The 13,103-nt window shown below is 34.8% G+C and overlaps 1 protein-coding gene across 32 annotated transcripts in view; it reads left to right on the forward strand.

Annotated features, from left to right (window-relative positions):
- Positions 1 to 13,103, forward strand: part of LOC129619891 (uncharacterized) — a 684,565-nt gene that overhangs the window by 208,343 nt on the left and 463,119 nt on the right. For 2 of the 32 annotated variants that reach the window (XM_055535367.1, XM_055535371.1), the window contains exon 2: positions 2,180 to 2,299. The exons of the other annotated variants lie outside the window; for them this stretch is intronic. The gene's annotated coding sequence lies outside the window, so the exon portion shown is untranslated. The remainder of the gene's footprint in view (positions 1 to 2,179; positions 2,300 to 13,103) is intronic. 32 annotated transcript variants of the gene reach the window in all.

The following is a 13,103-nucleotide window of genomic DNA, read 5'->3' on the forward strand; positions in this document are numbered from 1 at the left end:
ATAGAAAGGATTCTATATTTCAATGTGAAATATATCTCAAAATTATTTTAACTCTTGGAAAGTTAGCTACCATAAAGTAGCTACATCAATAAATAATTATTATTGTAATAATACAGGATATCTCATAGGAGTGTTCTGAAAATAAAATAAGATACAGAATAATTGCCATGTTCTCATCCCAATGTATGTGTGTACTTTTCTTTATTATACATAAGTGAATGCTTTTTTTTTGTATATTTGTGAATTATATTTTGATGTCATTTAGAGGATCAAGTGCCACTTCACCAATAATGGAAACTGCTATGTGTACTGCATTCACTCACATCACAGGCTTGTTTTTGAAACAGTAACTATACCCACATTCATAGAGCAAGTTGTATAGGTGGCTGCCAGTCGTACTTTGCAGAAAACCTTGACAGCTGTGGCTGAATATACTCACAATTCTGACCTAGCAGTTGCTTTGTAGTCTTTATAGAATGTGAAGTATTTGTACACACAAGAGCAGCATGTCTTGACAGAGTTCTGTTATAAAAGGAAGAGTGATCTTAACAAAATGCTGTTTCTACATCAATCTATTTCCAATTCTATTAATTCTTTAGAAGGGATCCAGTTAAAACATTTAGAAATATTTATATAAAAGTATATATGAAGCAATCAATTCAGTTTTGAATATACTGTTGTTCAAAGCCAATGTGAAAACATGAGAATTTTGAAAAAAATTCCATTCTTATGATTTAATTATATTTGAGCTCATAATGGCTATGTTATATAGTGATAAAGTCTATTTTTTAATCATACTTCAGTTTCTCTATGTAGAAATCCAGTTTGGAGATTAAAATGTATGCATGCTCTGAGAGGTCCTGCAGCATGTTGAGTTTGAAATAAGAACTCTGAATCCATTCAGTCTATGTAATAATAATTTCACAAATGTGTGAATATGCATATCAAATAACCATGTGGTATAAATCTCTATAATGCATGGATTACCAGTAGAAACAGCTCAAAAATGAAAAATTGAATTAAAGTTTCCTTGCCATCATGAAACTGGAAAGATCACACTCTGAGTCCTATCTGCCGCAAAAAAGGCAATTTTTAATAAAAGGGAGCCTATTTTTTTCCAGTAGTTATACTGGTTTGACTTTTTAAAAATGACTAGATTGACAGTTACTTTTGATATCAGTCAGAGACAGCTCTAGTCATAAATCAGTTAATAGATTTTGAACAGATATTCAATAAAATAGAAAATTGTGCTTTATTCCTTTGGAGCTGCCTTTTATTTGTTTAATTCACTTTGTTGAACATCATAATTTAAGTGTAATTTGCTTTTTCAGATTATAGCTGACAACAGATTTAAGAAAAATGAATGTTCCTAACAGTTACTTATCAATACAAATTTCTCAATCAGAAAAATCAGTCTTCTGGTAAATAAATTCATCTCACAAGTACTGGGGGAGAAGGCAATGGCACCCCACTCCAGTACTCTGGCCTGGAAAATCCCATGGACGGAGGAGCCTGGTAGGCTGCAGTCCATGGGGTTGCTAAGAGTCAGACACCACTGAGCAACTTCACTTTCACTTTTCACTTTCATGCATTGGAGGGGGAAATGGCAACCCCTCCAGTGTTCTTGCCTGGAGAATCCCAGGGACGGCGGGGCCTGGTGGGCTGCCGTCTATGGGGTCACACAGAGTCGGACACGACTGAAGCGACTTAGCAGCAGCAGCAGCAGCAGCAGCACATGTACTAGTGGTACTATGAAGGGAAAATATTATCATTTTTTCCCAGTCTAACCTTTGGGAAATAATCTCAAAATGTAGAAGTGTGACATTTTCAAATTGAATACTGAAATGCTCATTTATTATACATAAATTCATTAATTACTTTAATCATCAACTGTCTTTTAAAGAGCTAAAAATGCAAAATGAGGTATAGTAACAGTAGCTACAAAGCACATTTACTAAACAAAGTCTTGTGGGTTCAAGCAAGGATTTTTTGTTCTTTGAGTTCTTCTCTCTAAAATTTGACATTGTTATTAGTATATACTTTGGGTTTTTCAAACTTGGTTTAAAAAATCTGCAAATATAGAGTAAGATACGCATCCTATAGGGCTTCCCAGGTGGCGCTAGTGGTAAAGAAACCACCTGGCAATGCAGGAGACATGAGACAGAGATTCCATCCCTAGGTTGGGAAGATCCCCTGGAGGACGGCACAGCATCCCACTCCAGTACTCTTGCCTGGAGAATCCAAGGACAGAGAAGCCTATGGGCTACAGTCCATAGAGTCGCAGTCAGACATGACTGGGGTAAGTGTGCACACACACTTGCACATGTCCCGTCACTCCTAAACTAATCTTTAGTATGTTTTACATTAGGCATTGCATGGCGATTTTCACAAAGCCAGAATTTGTCTTTAGAAATTACTGTAATTCTCTTTTAAGTGGGGCCAATTTCATATAGGATGCAATGATAGCAGTTGCAGATAAAAAAGAATGGAGCCCTGGGAGTGATTTGCTTGTTTGACATCCGTGTGCGTTTTGTTAGCTACCATATTGTGAATGTGATAATAACAGACAGAGTGGAGACCAGTGCTCCCATCCCCTTTAAATTGACTTTGGCAATTATTCCCCTGGAATATACTGTTTATCTCTTTTCTATCCAGTATAAAAATCACATCTGTCAGGAAACCAGGACTTTTTATGCAGTGATTTTTATTGATTCATGACTGTGAGGAAGCCATAGAAATAAAAAATAAGGGAATAAAACATGGTTACCCAGTAAAGTGTGAGCACCATCTAGAGATAAAGAGAAAATTTATGTTAGCATTGACATGAACAGAAAATATCTTTGATGTGAATTTAGTATAAAATTATTAGCCATTTGACTGGGATGGAATATGACAACTCTTTAGCTTTTAAATATGTATTATGAACTTTAAAGTCTATATATAATATATACATCTATTTGAAAATACTTTCAAAATTAAACATTTTGGCTTTTTTAATACTTTAATAACCCTTGGATCCTTTTTCACCCACTTATCCAATTAAGTGATTTTTCCATATGTCACTGGTGGTAGTCTGGTTGCACTGTATGGGATGGGAATGAAGGGACTGTAAAGACTTTATCTTTGCGGATCTATTACCAAATTTGGTCCTGGCACATGGTAAGACTTAGTAAACTTTTTTTTTTTTTTGTATTATTGAATGAGAAAAACCACTCAAATTTGAGAAAAAAATGCTTAAAAAATCAATTGTTATAAAGAAGCTGAACATGCCATTTGCAATTGCTACTTAGTAGATAAACTAGGGTAAACTTCAGGCTATACATTCTAAGATCTTTTTGGCATTTTCACTGATTTCACTGCCCAATTTTGTGCTGTTATTATTGTTTTTAGTTTAATTTTATTCATTTATTTTTAAACTCTTAAAACATACCTTAAATATTCTGCCTTACTGTTAAGAGCACTTCAGACCCATCAAAAAGAAAGGGATGCCTTTTCCAAACAATTTTCAAATTCCAGCCTTCACCATTAACATTAACCAGCTTTCACCAAAATTCTATTTCGTGTCATTTGTTCCTGTTCAGTTGCTCAGTTATGTCCAACTCTTTGTGACCCATGGACTGCAGCATGCCAGGCTTCCCTGTCCATCACCAACTCCCAGAGCTTGCTTGAACTGATGTCCATTGAGTCTGTGATGCCATCCAACCGTCTCATCCTCTGTAGTCCCTTCTCTCCTGCCTTCAGTCTTTCCCAGCATCAGGGTCTTTTATATAGAGTTGGCTTTTTGCATCAGGTGGTCAAAGTATTGAAGCTTCAGCATCAGTCCTTCCAATGAATAGTCAGAGTTAATTTCCTTTAGGATTGTCTGGTTTGATCTCCTTGCAGCAAGGGACTCTCAAGAGTCTTCTCCAACACCACAGGTCGAAAGCATCAGTTCTTCGGTGCTCAGCCTTCTTTATGGTCCAACTCTCACATCCATACATGGAAAAACCATACTGGAAAAATCATAGCTTTGACTATATGGACCTTTGTCAGCAAAGTGATGTCTCTGCTTTTTAACACACTGTCTAGGTTTGTCACAGCTTTTCTTCCAAAGAGCAAGTGTCTTTTAATTTCATGGCTGCAGTCACCATCACAGCAACTTTTTATCCAAGCCATAATGTATGGCCATGTGTGACCTCTTACCCTGCTGCTCTTAGGTCCTTCTCAGTTTCAGAATTCAGAGCCCTGCAATTCCCCTATTCTCAGGCTGTACAAAAAAACTATAACCTCTCCACATTTGACAAAACATATCATTGTAAGTGAGATTAGTTTTGTAAACTCAAAAACGTGTTAAAACTATTTGAATTTATGGAAACTATTATAGTAATCAAGTGCCCTGTCAACCTTGATTTCTGTGCTATGATCTGAACATGAGAGTGATATTATGATATGATTCCTTTTTTCCATGCCTCCTCTTTACTCCTCAACCCCGACCTACCTCTTATGGCCTGGTTACCACTACTCTCACATACAAATGATTCTGCTACATAAAGATTTTAGTTAAAACCCCAGGGACAATTAATTCCCATCATGCCCTTCATCCCAAATGTAAGCCTTTTGTCACCCAACCTCTCTCAGATTCCTGTTCATTGATTCTGTCCTCTCCCCAAGGCTCATTTTTATCTAGCCTTACTCCCTCAGTAACATTTTCATGGTGCCTCAGGTATTCTCTTTGCATACTCTCTGAAGGGAAGTGAAGCATTATACACACACACACACACACACACACGTGCCCTTATTGAAGATACACACACACACACCTTCACTGAAGGATTATACTTCTCAGATGTTCTCCTTACCCTGTAGATCACACAAGTAGAGGCAGATTAAAGGTCTGGACGATGACATTGGTGTTCTCCTGGATCTTCACAGCTACTTTAAAGTTACTGCTTTTATTCCCTTGTGCAAAGTCCCTTTTTTCTTAGAAGTTCAAGCTAAGTGATTGTATCACTCTTCAAAAAAAAAATTCTGTTGTGGTATAATTGACATTTTATTTTCATATGACCACATGATTTGATATTTGTATGTGTTCCAAAATGATTACATTTTGTTCAGTTAACATTCATCACCATACATACTTACATTTTCCTTGTAATTAGAAGTTTTAAGATTCACTTTCTTAGCAGTTTTCTAATAAGACATAGAGCAGTATTAACTGTAGTTACCATGTTGTGCATATATCCTCATGAGGCATTTACTATAGCTAGAAGTTTATTATTTTTGACCCCTTTCACCCATTCAGCTCACACTCTAACCTCTACCTTAGGCAACTACCAATTTGTTCTATTTATAATAAGCTTAAGGGTTTTGTTTTTAAAATTCCTCAGAAAAGTGAGATCATATGGTTTTCATCTTTGTTTGTTTTTTTTTCACTTACCATATGCCTTTCGTGTCTATCTGTGTTGTTGCAAATGGCAGGATTCCCTTCTTTTTATGGCCAAATAATACCTCATTGTATATATAAACCACATATTATTTATCCATTCATCTCTAAGGAATGCTTAAGTTGTTTGCATGTCTTGGGTATTGCAGTGAAATGCTGCAGTGAACGTGGGAATGGCTATATCTTTGCAAATTTGTGTTTTCATTTTCTTCAGATGAATACCCAGAATTGGAATTTCTGGAGTATATAGTTGTTCTATTTTTAGTTTTTTTGTGAAACCTCCATACTATTTTCCATAGTGACTGCACTAATTTATTACTACCAATAGTGTGCAAGGGTTCCCTTTTCCCACAGCCTCTCCAACACTTGTTGTTTGATCTTTTTTTGATAATAGCCATTCTGACAGATGTGAATTGATATCTCCTTGTGGTTGTGGTTTGCATTTCCCTGATTAATGATGTTGAGCGCCTTTTCATGCATCTGCTAGCCATCTGTATCTTTTCTTTGGAAAACATCTATTCAAATCTATTTTTAATTGTTTGTTTTTTGGTGTTGTATGAACTTTTAAATATATTTTGGATATTAACCTCTTATGAGGCCTATTACTAGCAAATATTTTCTCTAATTTTGTGGATTGGTCTTTTCATTTTGTTGATAGTGTCCTTTGTTCATGTAGTCCCACTTGTTTATTTTTGCTTTTGTTGCCTTTGCTTTTGGAGTTAGAGCCAAAAAACCATCCCTAAGACCAGTGTAAAAATGTTTACTGCTTTTATTTTCTGCTAGGCATTTTATGGTTTCAGGTCTTCAAGTGTTCAATCTATTTTGCATTTATTTTTGTGTATATTACAAAATAGTGGTCTAGTTTCATTCTTATGTATATATCTGTCCAGTTTTTGCACCATGTGGGTTTATTTCTGGGCCTTTTCTGTTTTATTGATCAATGTGTCTTTTTATGCCAACACACTCCTTTGATTACTCTGGCTCTATAATATAGTTTAAAATCAAGGAGCATGAGGTCTCTGGCTTTCTTCTTTCTCAAAATTGCTTTGGTTAATCAGTCTTTTTTTGTTTTGTTTTTTCTTTTTTTTTAAATTTTATTTTATTTTAAAATTTTACATAATTGTATTAGTTTTGCCAAATATCAAAATGAATCCGCCACAGGTATACATGTGTTCCCCATCCTGAACCCTCCTCCCTCCTCCCTCCCCATACCATCCCTCTGGGTCATCCCAGTGGTTAATCAGTCTTGTATGTGGTTCCATACAAATTTTAGGATTATTTGTTCTATTTCTATTAAAAACACAATTGATATTTTGACAGGGGTTGCATTGAATCTGTAGATTGCTTTGGGTAGTATGAACATTTTAACAACATTAATTCTTACAATCCATAGGTATAGAATATATTTCTATTTATTTTTGTCATATTTAATTTCTTTCATCAGTGTCTTGTGGTTTTCATTGTAGGACTTTCATTTCCTTGGTTAAATTTATTCTTTTTTATGTATTTGAAAATGGGACTGTTTCTTTAATTTTTCTTACAAATAGTTTGCTGTTAGTGTACATAGATGAAACTGAGTTTTGTACATTGATTTGGTATCCTGCAATTCATGTATTAGTGGACCGGACTGGACTGAATGAGCCAATTCCTGTAAATGCCTATCTGCGTGCTCAGTCGCTTAGTCATGTCCTACTCTTTGAGACCCCATGGACTGTAGCCCGTCAGGCTCCTCTGACTAGGTGATTTTCCCAGCAAGAATACTGAAGCAGGTTGCCATTTCCTACTCCAGGGGATCTTCCTGACCCAGGGTTTGAACCTGTATTTCTTGTGCCCCCTACCTTGGCAGGTGGATTCATTATCACTGTGCAACCTAGGAAGATAATAGTTCTTTTGGTGGAATCTTTAGGGTTTTCTATCTATAATATCCTGTCATCTGTAAATAGGGCTTTCCAGGTGGTGCTGTGGTAAAGAATCCCCTTGCAAATGCAGGAGACCCAAGATGCAAGAAGCATAGGAGACTCGCATTTGATCCTTGGGAGGAGGAGCCTGGCGGGCTACAGTCCATGGGGTCACCAAGATTCAGACATGACTGAGCATACACACACACACACACACACACACACATCCACAAATAGTGACAGTTTCACTTCTTCCTTTTTGTTTTGGATGCTTTTTTATTTCTTTTTGTTGCCTAATTGCTCTGGCTAGGACTTCCAATACTATGTTGAATGAAGGTGGTTAAGAGTAGACATTCCTGTTTTCTGGTCTTAGAGGAAATTCTTTCAGCTTTTCATCATTGAGAATGATATTAGCTGCAGGTTTGTCATATACAGTATTTATTATGTTGAAGTATGTTCCCTCTATACACCTTTTTTGATGAGTCTTTTATCATGAATGGAAGACAAATTTTTGTTAAATGCTTTCTCTGCATCTACTGAGTTGATTATATAGTTTTCATTCATTTTTAAGGTGATATATAGTATTGATTTACAGATGTTGAAATATCCTTTCATCTGTGGGATAAATCCTACTTGATTATATTGTATGATCCTTTTAAGGTATTGTTTAATTTGGTTTGTTAATATTTTGCTGAGGATTTTTGCATCTACATTCATGAAGGATATTGGTTTGTAGTTTTATTTTCTTGTGATGTTCTTACTTACCTGGCACTGGTCTCATAAAATGAATATGGAAATGTTCCCTCTTTTTCTGTTTCCAAAAGAACTTGAGAGGAATTGGTATTATTCTTTGAATATTTGGTAGAATTCATTGGGGAAGCCAACTGGTCCTCAACTTTGCTTGGGGACCAACTTTTGTTTGATTACTGATTTAATTTTGTTACTGGTAATCAATCAGTTCAGGTTTTTCTTTCTGATTTAGTCTTGGGAAATTTTATGTTTCTAGGAATTTGTCCATGTCTTATAGATTGTCCAATTTATTGGTGTATAATTGTTTGTAACAGTCTCTTATTATCCTTTGTGTTTCTGTTGTAATGTCTCCTCTTTCATTTCTGATTTTATTTGAGTCCTCTCTCTTTTTTACTTTATGAGTCTAAAGGTTTGTCAGTTTTGCTTATTCTTTCAGAAAACTTGCCTTAACTTCATTGATCTTTTTATTGTATTTTTCATTTCTATGTCATTTATTTCCACTCTGATCTTTATTTCCTTCCTTCTGCTAACTTTGGGCTTCATTTGTTCTACTTTTTCTAGCTCCATGAGTTATAATGTTAGATTATTCGAGATTTGTCTTGTTTCCTCATGTAGGTATTTATCACTATGAAGTGATTTCACTGCATCCCATAAGTTTTGATGTATTGTACTTCTATTTTCATTTTTCTCAGTGTATTTTTACTTTCTCTTTTGATTAGCTGTACCACTCTTTAGCTTTTTTTCCTTCTTTTCTAACCTATAGGTAATTTTTTTTTTTACTTCTTTTAAGACTATAAGAACTTATTCTAATCTTTACTTCTGACTCAAATCTTTCAAAAATTTTAAACCTTTAGTTTCTTGATTTTATTTTGATTTTTCTAAATTCAAGCTCAATTTACAATCTGTAATCATATATTTCCATTATTGTTTTGAATAATCTTTTTTTTTTTGAAATATCTTTTCGACCTCTGCTATTGAATATTTGTGTCCCTGAAAAATTTATATGTTGAGTCCTAATCCACAATGATATAATATTTGAGGATGGGGACTTTGGAAGTTGATTAGTTCATGACAGTGGGTCCATCATAAATGAGGTTAGTTCCCTTACAAAAGTAACCCCAGAGAGTTCTTTTGCCCCTTTTGTCCTTAGAGGACACAGCAAGAAAACAAGTGGCTAAGAACCAGAAACAGGCTCTCATCAGACACCAAATCCAATCTGGTGATGCCTTGATCTTAGACTTCTGAGTCTTCAGAACTATGAGAAGCATATTTCTGTTGTTTATAAATTACCCAGTCTATGGTATTCTATTCAGCAATATAAACAGACTAAGACTACTCACTTCATTATTGCATTTCTAGTTTCAATGCTTTGATAGTCTTACTACTCTCTCATGCCTTTGTTCTTATGGTGATCCTTTAAAATTTCTCATAGAAATTTCTAATATGTTAAACTTGTCTCATATTTCAGTCTATCAGTTATCTTCTACCAATTAAAGTATGCATTCAAATAATCACATCCTCTACTCTCTTGCCAGGGTAGTCATTAAAGTATCTTTTTTCTGTATTCTTGAATGAAAATCCTCATCATTAGATCAGTACAACAGAAGTTGGTTCCACTGTGAAGCCTGATCACATAGATAGACAGGTGCTCCTTGCTTCTTCTATGGCACTGTGTAATGTACTTTTATATTTCTGCAGCTTATTTATTCTTCCCTCACTTGGTGTATATTTTTACCCAATAAGGGGCAGTGCTCTATTAACTCTTTTTATCCCTTTTAAAGTTTTTTTTACAATGAAGTTCAGGGATGAATACATCCCTAAAATACTCATCAAATGGATGTATAAATTCATCCTCATTATTTAAAAACATTCCTCATGGAAAAAAAGTTTTGCAAAGGAACATTTTAATAAGAGAACATTCTATTTTCTCTTTTATGTTAAATGAAAGTGAACCTACTGTAAAAGATGCCATTGGAGCTCTGCCTGAATCCTCCAGATCACTTTACTAAGCACCCCTGAGCCAGAACCTGTGAATCTTTGTCAGCAATCCGCTTCAGGCTGCCATGACTTTGTGTATGCACACAGGGAGCACAAAATGCTTAAAATGTTATATTCCTTTGAAGCTAGCCTTTAGCCAAAGATTTTAGACCTGGGAACTTAAATACTCCCAAGTCTCTGGCTTTGATCTAGGCTACTCTGAGGGGTTCCCTACAGTATACCCAGAGCTAAGCACCATGGGATTTTGCCTGTGGGATCTTAGACTTATCTGGCTCCATTTCTTCCTGATTCCACTTACCCATTCTCTGACTGATTTTTCCTAATATACTATGTTTTCATAAATCTTCATCTCCTTTCTGGACAACCAAAGATATCTACCAATAGTTTTAGAAGTATTTATATTAAGTATAAAATTAATAACATTTACTCATTAACCAATGATCATGGAAAATTGACATAGCTCCAAAAAGACTAGTTAAAACTGTTAATCTTAGCCAGGGACACCACTTAAGCATACAACACTCATTTTTATTGATGTATAGTCCTTTTGTTGAGAAGTCAAATTTTCTCAAGAGCTATCTTTCCCCCCTTTAACTCCTCTTAACAATTCTTGAAACACTTTAAGTGTATTTTTATATGTGTGAAAATATTTGGTGGAGAACAATATTCAGAGAAAGATCTTGTGCTAACATGTTTTGGTATCTCTGCAAAAGAAACTCTCCATTATGACCATCATTAGCTTCTTATAATTTTTAGAGAAATGGACAGCTTTGGAATTCATTCAAAGGTAATGTGTTACATAACAACCATTATTTCACAATACTTCATACTCTAAGCTGTGGGAACACAAGAATTATTGCAGACATGTCATAATTTCTAGTTTGAAATGGGCTTCACCTCAACTTCTGTGCTCCTGCTCCTATATCTTGTTCAACTAATGTGGGGGAAAAGTGTGTCATTAATACTCAACTTGAGAAATTTTCACATATTGTACACTTCATTAAGCAGCATGTAGATCAAGAAACAGAACATTGCCTAACTCCCAAGGCTCCCCTCAGTCTCTTTGTACTCACTGCCCCTACCAAGAGAAACAACTAGCCAAACTTTAAACAATATATATATATATATAGTCTCTGTGCATAATAGATATGGGGTAATAAAGTCTGGACTCTTTTTCTTAAAGTTATATAGGTGGTATTCATTTATACTCTTATATGTCATTGAAATTTGTTTACTGTATTGCTGTATAGTTTCTACTGTGTGAATACACACACACACACACACACACACACACACTGTTGGTGAACATTTGGGTTGTTTCAGTATTTTTACTACTATAATAATGCTGCAGTGGCCACAATCCAGTCATGTTTTTGGGGGGCCAAGGGAAATCTATATTTATAACATTAGTAGCTTCTGCAAAATGATTTTCCAGAGTAGTTAATGCTCTCATAAACAGTATGATAATGTTTATTCACATCCATCCCAAGTTTATTACCTATTTATCTTTTATTTTAATCTCTAGATACATTTCATTGTAAATTAACTTTTATTTCCAAGATGACTAATGAATGAGTATGTTTGGATTTTCATTGACTATTTATATTTTTAAATTTTATACACATGAAATATAAATGCAAATTATTTAATGCAAATACATCTAATACACAGAACTGGGATTCCTACACTAAGTTAGATTATAACATTTCTCTGATTATCTTAATTTTTTTCTTTTAAAGAAATTTTTTTTAGAAGAGCAGTTTTAGGTTCAATGCTAAATTGAGCAGAACATAGTATTCCTATAAACCCACTGCCCCATACATGTACAGCTTCCCCTGCCATCAACATCATACACCAGGGTGGTAGCATTTATGATAATCAGCAAACCTACACAGACATATCATTATCACCTGAAGTCTATAGTGTACATTAGGGTTCATTCTTGTTGTTGTACTATCACAGTATCATACAGAATAGTTTTACTGCCTTAAAAAGCCTTCTCTGCTTTACCTGTTCATCCTCCTTTCAGGCCCTGACAACCAATGATCTTTTTACTGTGTCCATAGTTTTGCCTTTTCCAGATTAAAATCTTTGATTAGTTTAATATTACAATTATTTGAAATTTTAATTATATAAGGTGGAAATGAAGCACTCACTTCTGGGGAATTTTAACTATTAAATCCATATAATTAATGTAACAATAAAAAATACATTGTTATTACGGTACTTAAAGCAAAACTGGTTAACATTGTAGTTGACCATGTACATCATGGCCTCCTGATGATCAGAACCTAGTTTTCCCATAGTCCTACTATTGCAGATTCATGTAGAATTATCTTGGCAAATCATACTAACCACATTCACCATAAGACAATTTTAACTCTAAACAGGTTGCCCATATTGTGAATGAGTAAGGAATCTGGGCTACCCTGTGAATTAAAACAAAAATCGGACATTTCCTGGAGGTTTCTATTGTGTTTTTAATAATATCTCCCAAATTAATAGTGATCCTTTTTTTTTTTAATAAACTGTACAACCATAAACCATGGATATCACACTGGAAGATACTTTCATTATTTTACTCACTGCTGTTTTGTTCATTTATAATCATATTAGAAATTAATATGTAAAACTAGATGAAACTATATAGGTATGTCTTCCCAGTGAGTTTAAATTTTTGCAGCTTTGTTTAGAGATGCAAAACTGAATTTATTATTAACCAGAAACATGATCCATTTCTTCTAATTCCCACATGCATTCTCTCTGATTATTACTCTTACTTTTAAATGAGGGAATTGTCACTAAGAGATTTTAAAAGCAAGCCAGCTTAAAACAACTAGTACGCTTGAGACCAGGACTGGTATCCAGGCCTGCTGACTCATTTCCTTCATCCTTACACTGCTTCTTGGACCAGAGAACTTGAGTCTTCCTCTGAAGGAAAGGAGAATGTGAATGCCTATTGGTTAAGTGATGAGCAGATACTTGCTTAGTTTTTTCAGTTAATGTGGTTGACATAGGGCTTCCCTGGTGGTTCA

This window comes from Bubalus kerabau, chromosome 9, assembly GCF_029407905.1.
Source record: "Bubalus kerabau isolate K-KA32 ecotype Philippines breed swamp buffalo chromosome 9, PCC_UOA_SB_1v2, whole genome shotgun sequence".
In the NCBI taxonomy this organism is placed as follows: Eukaryota; Metazoa; Chordata; class Mammalia; order Artiodactyla; family Bovidae; genus Bubalus; species Bubalus kerabau.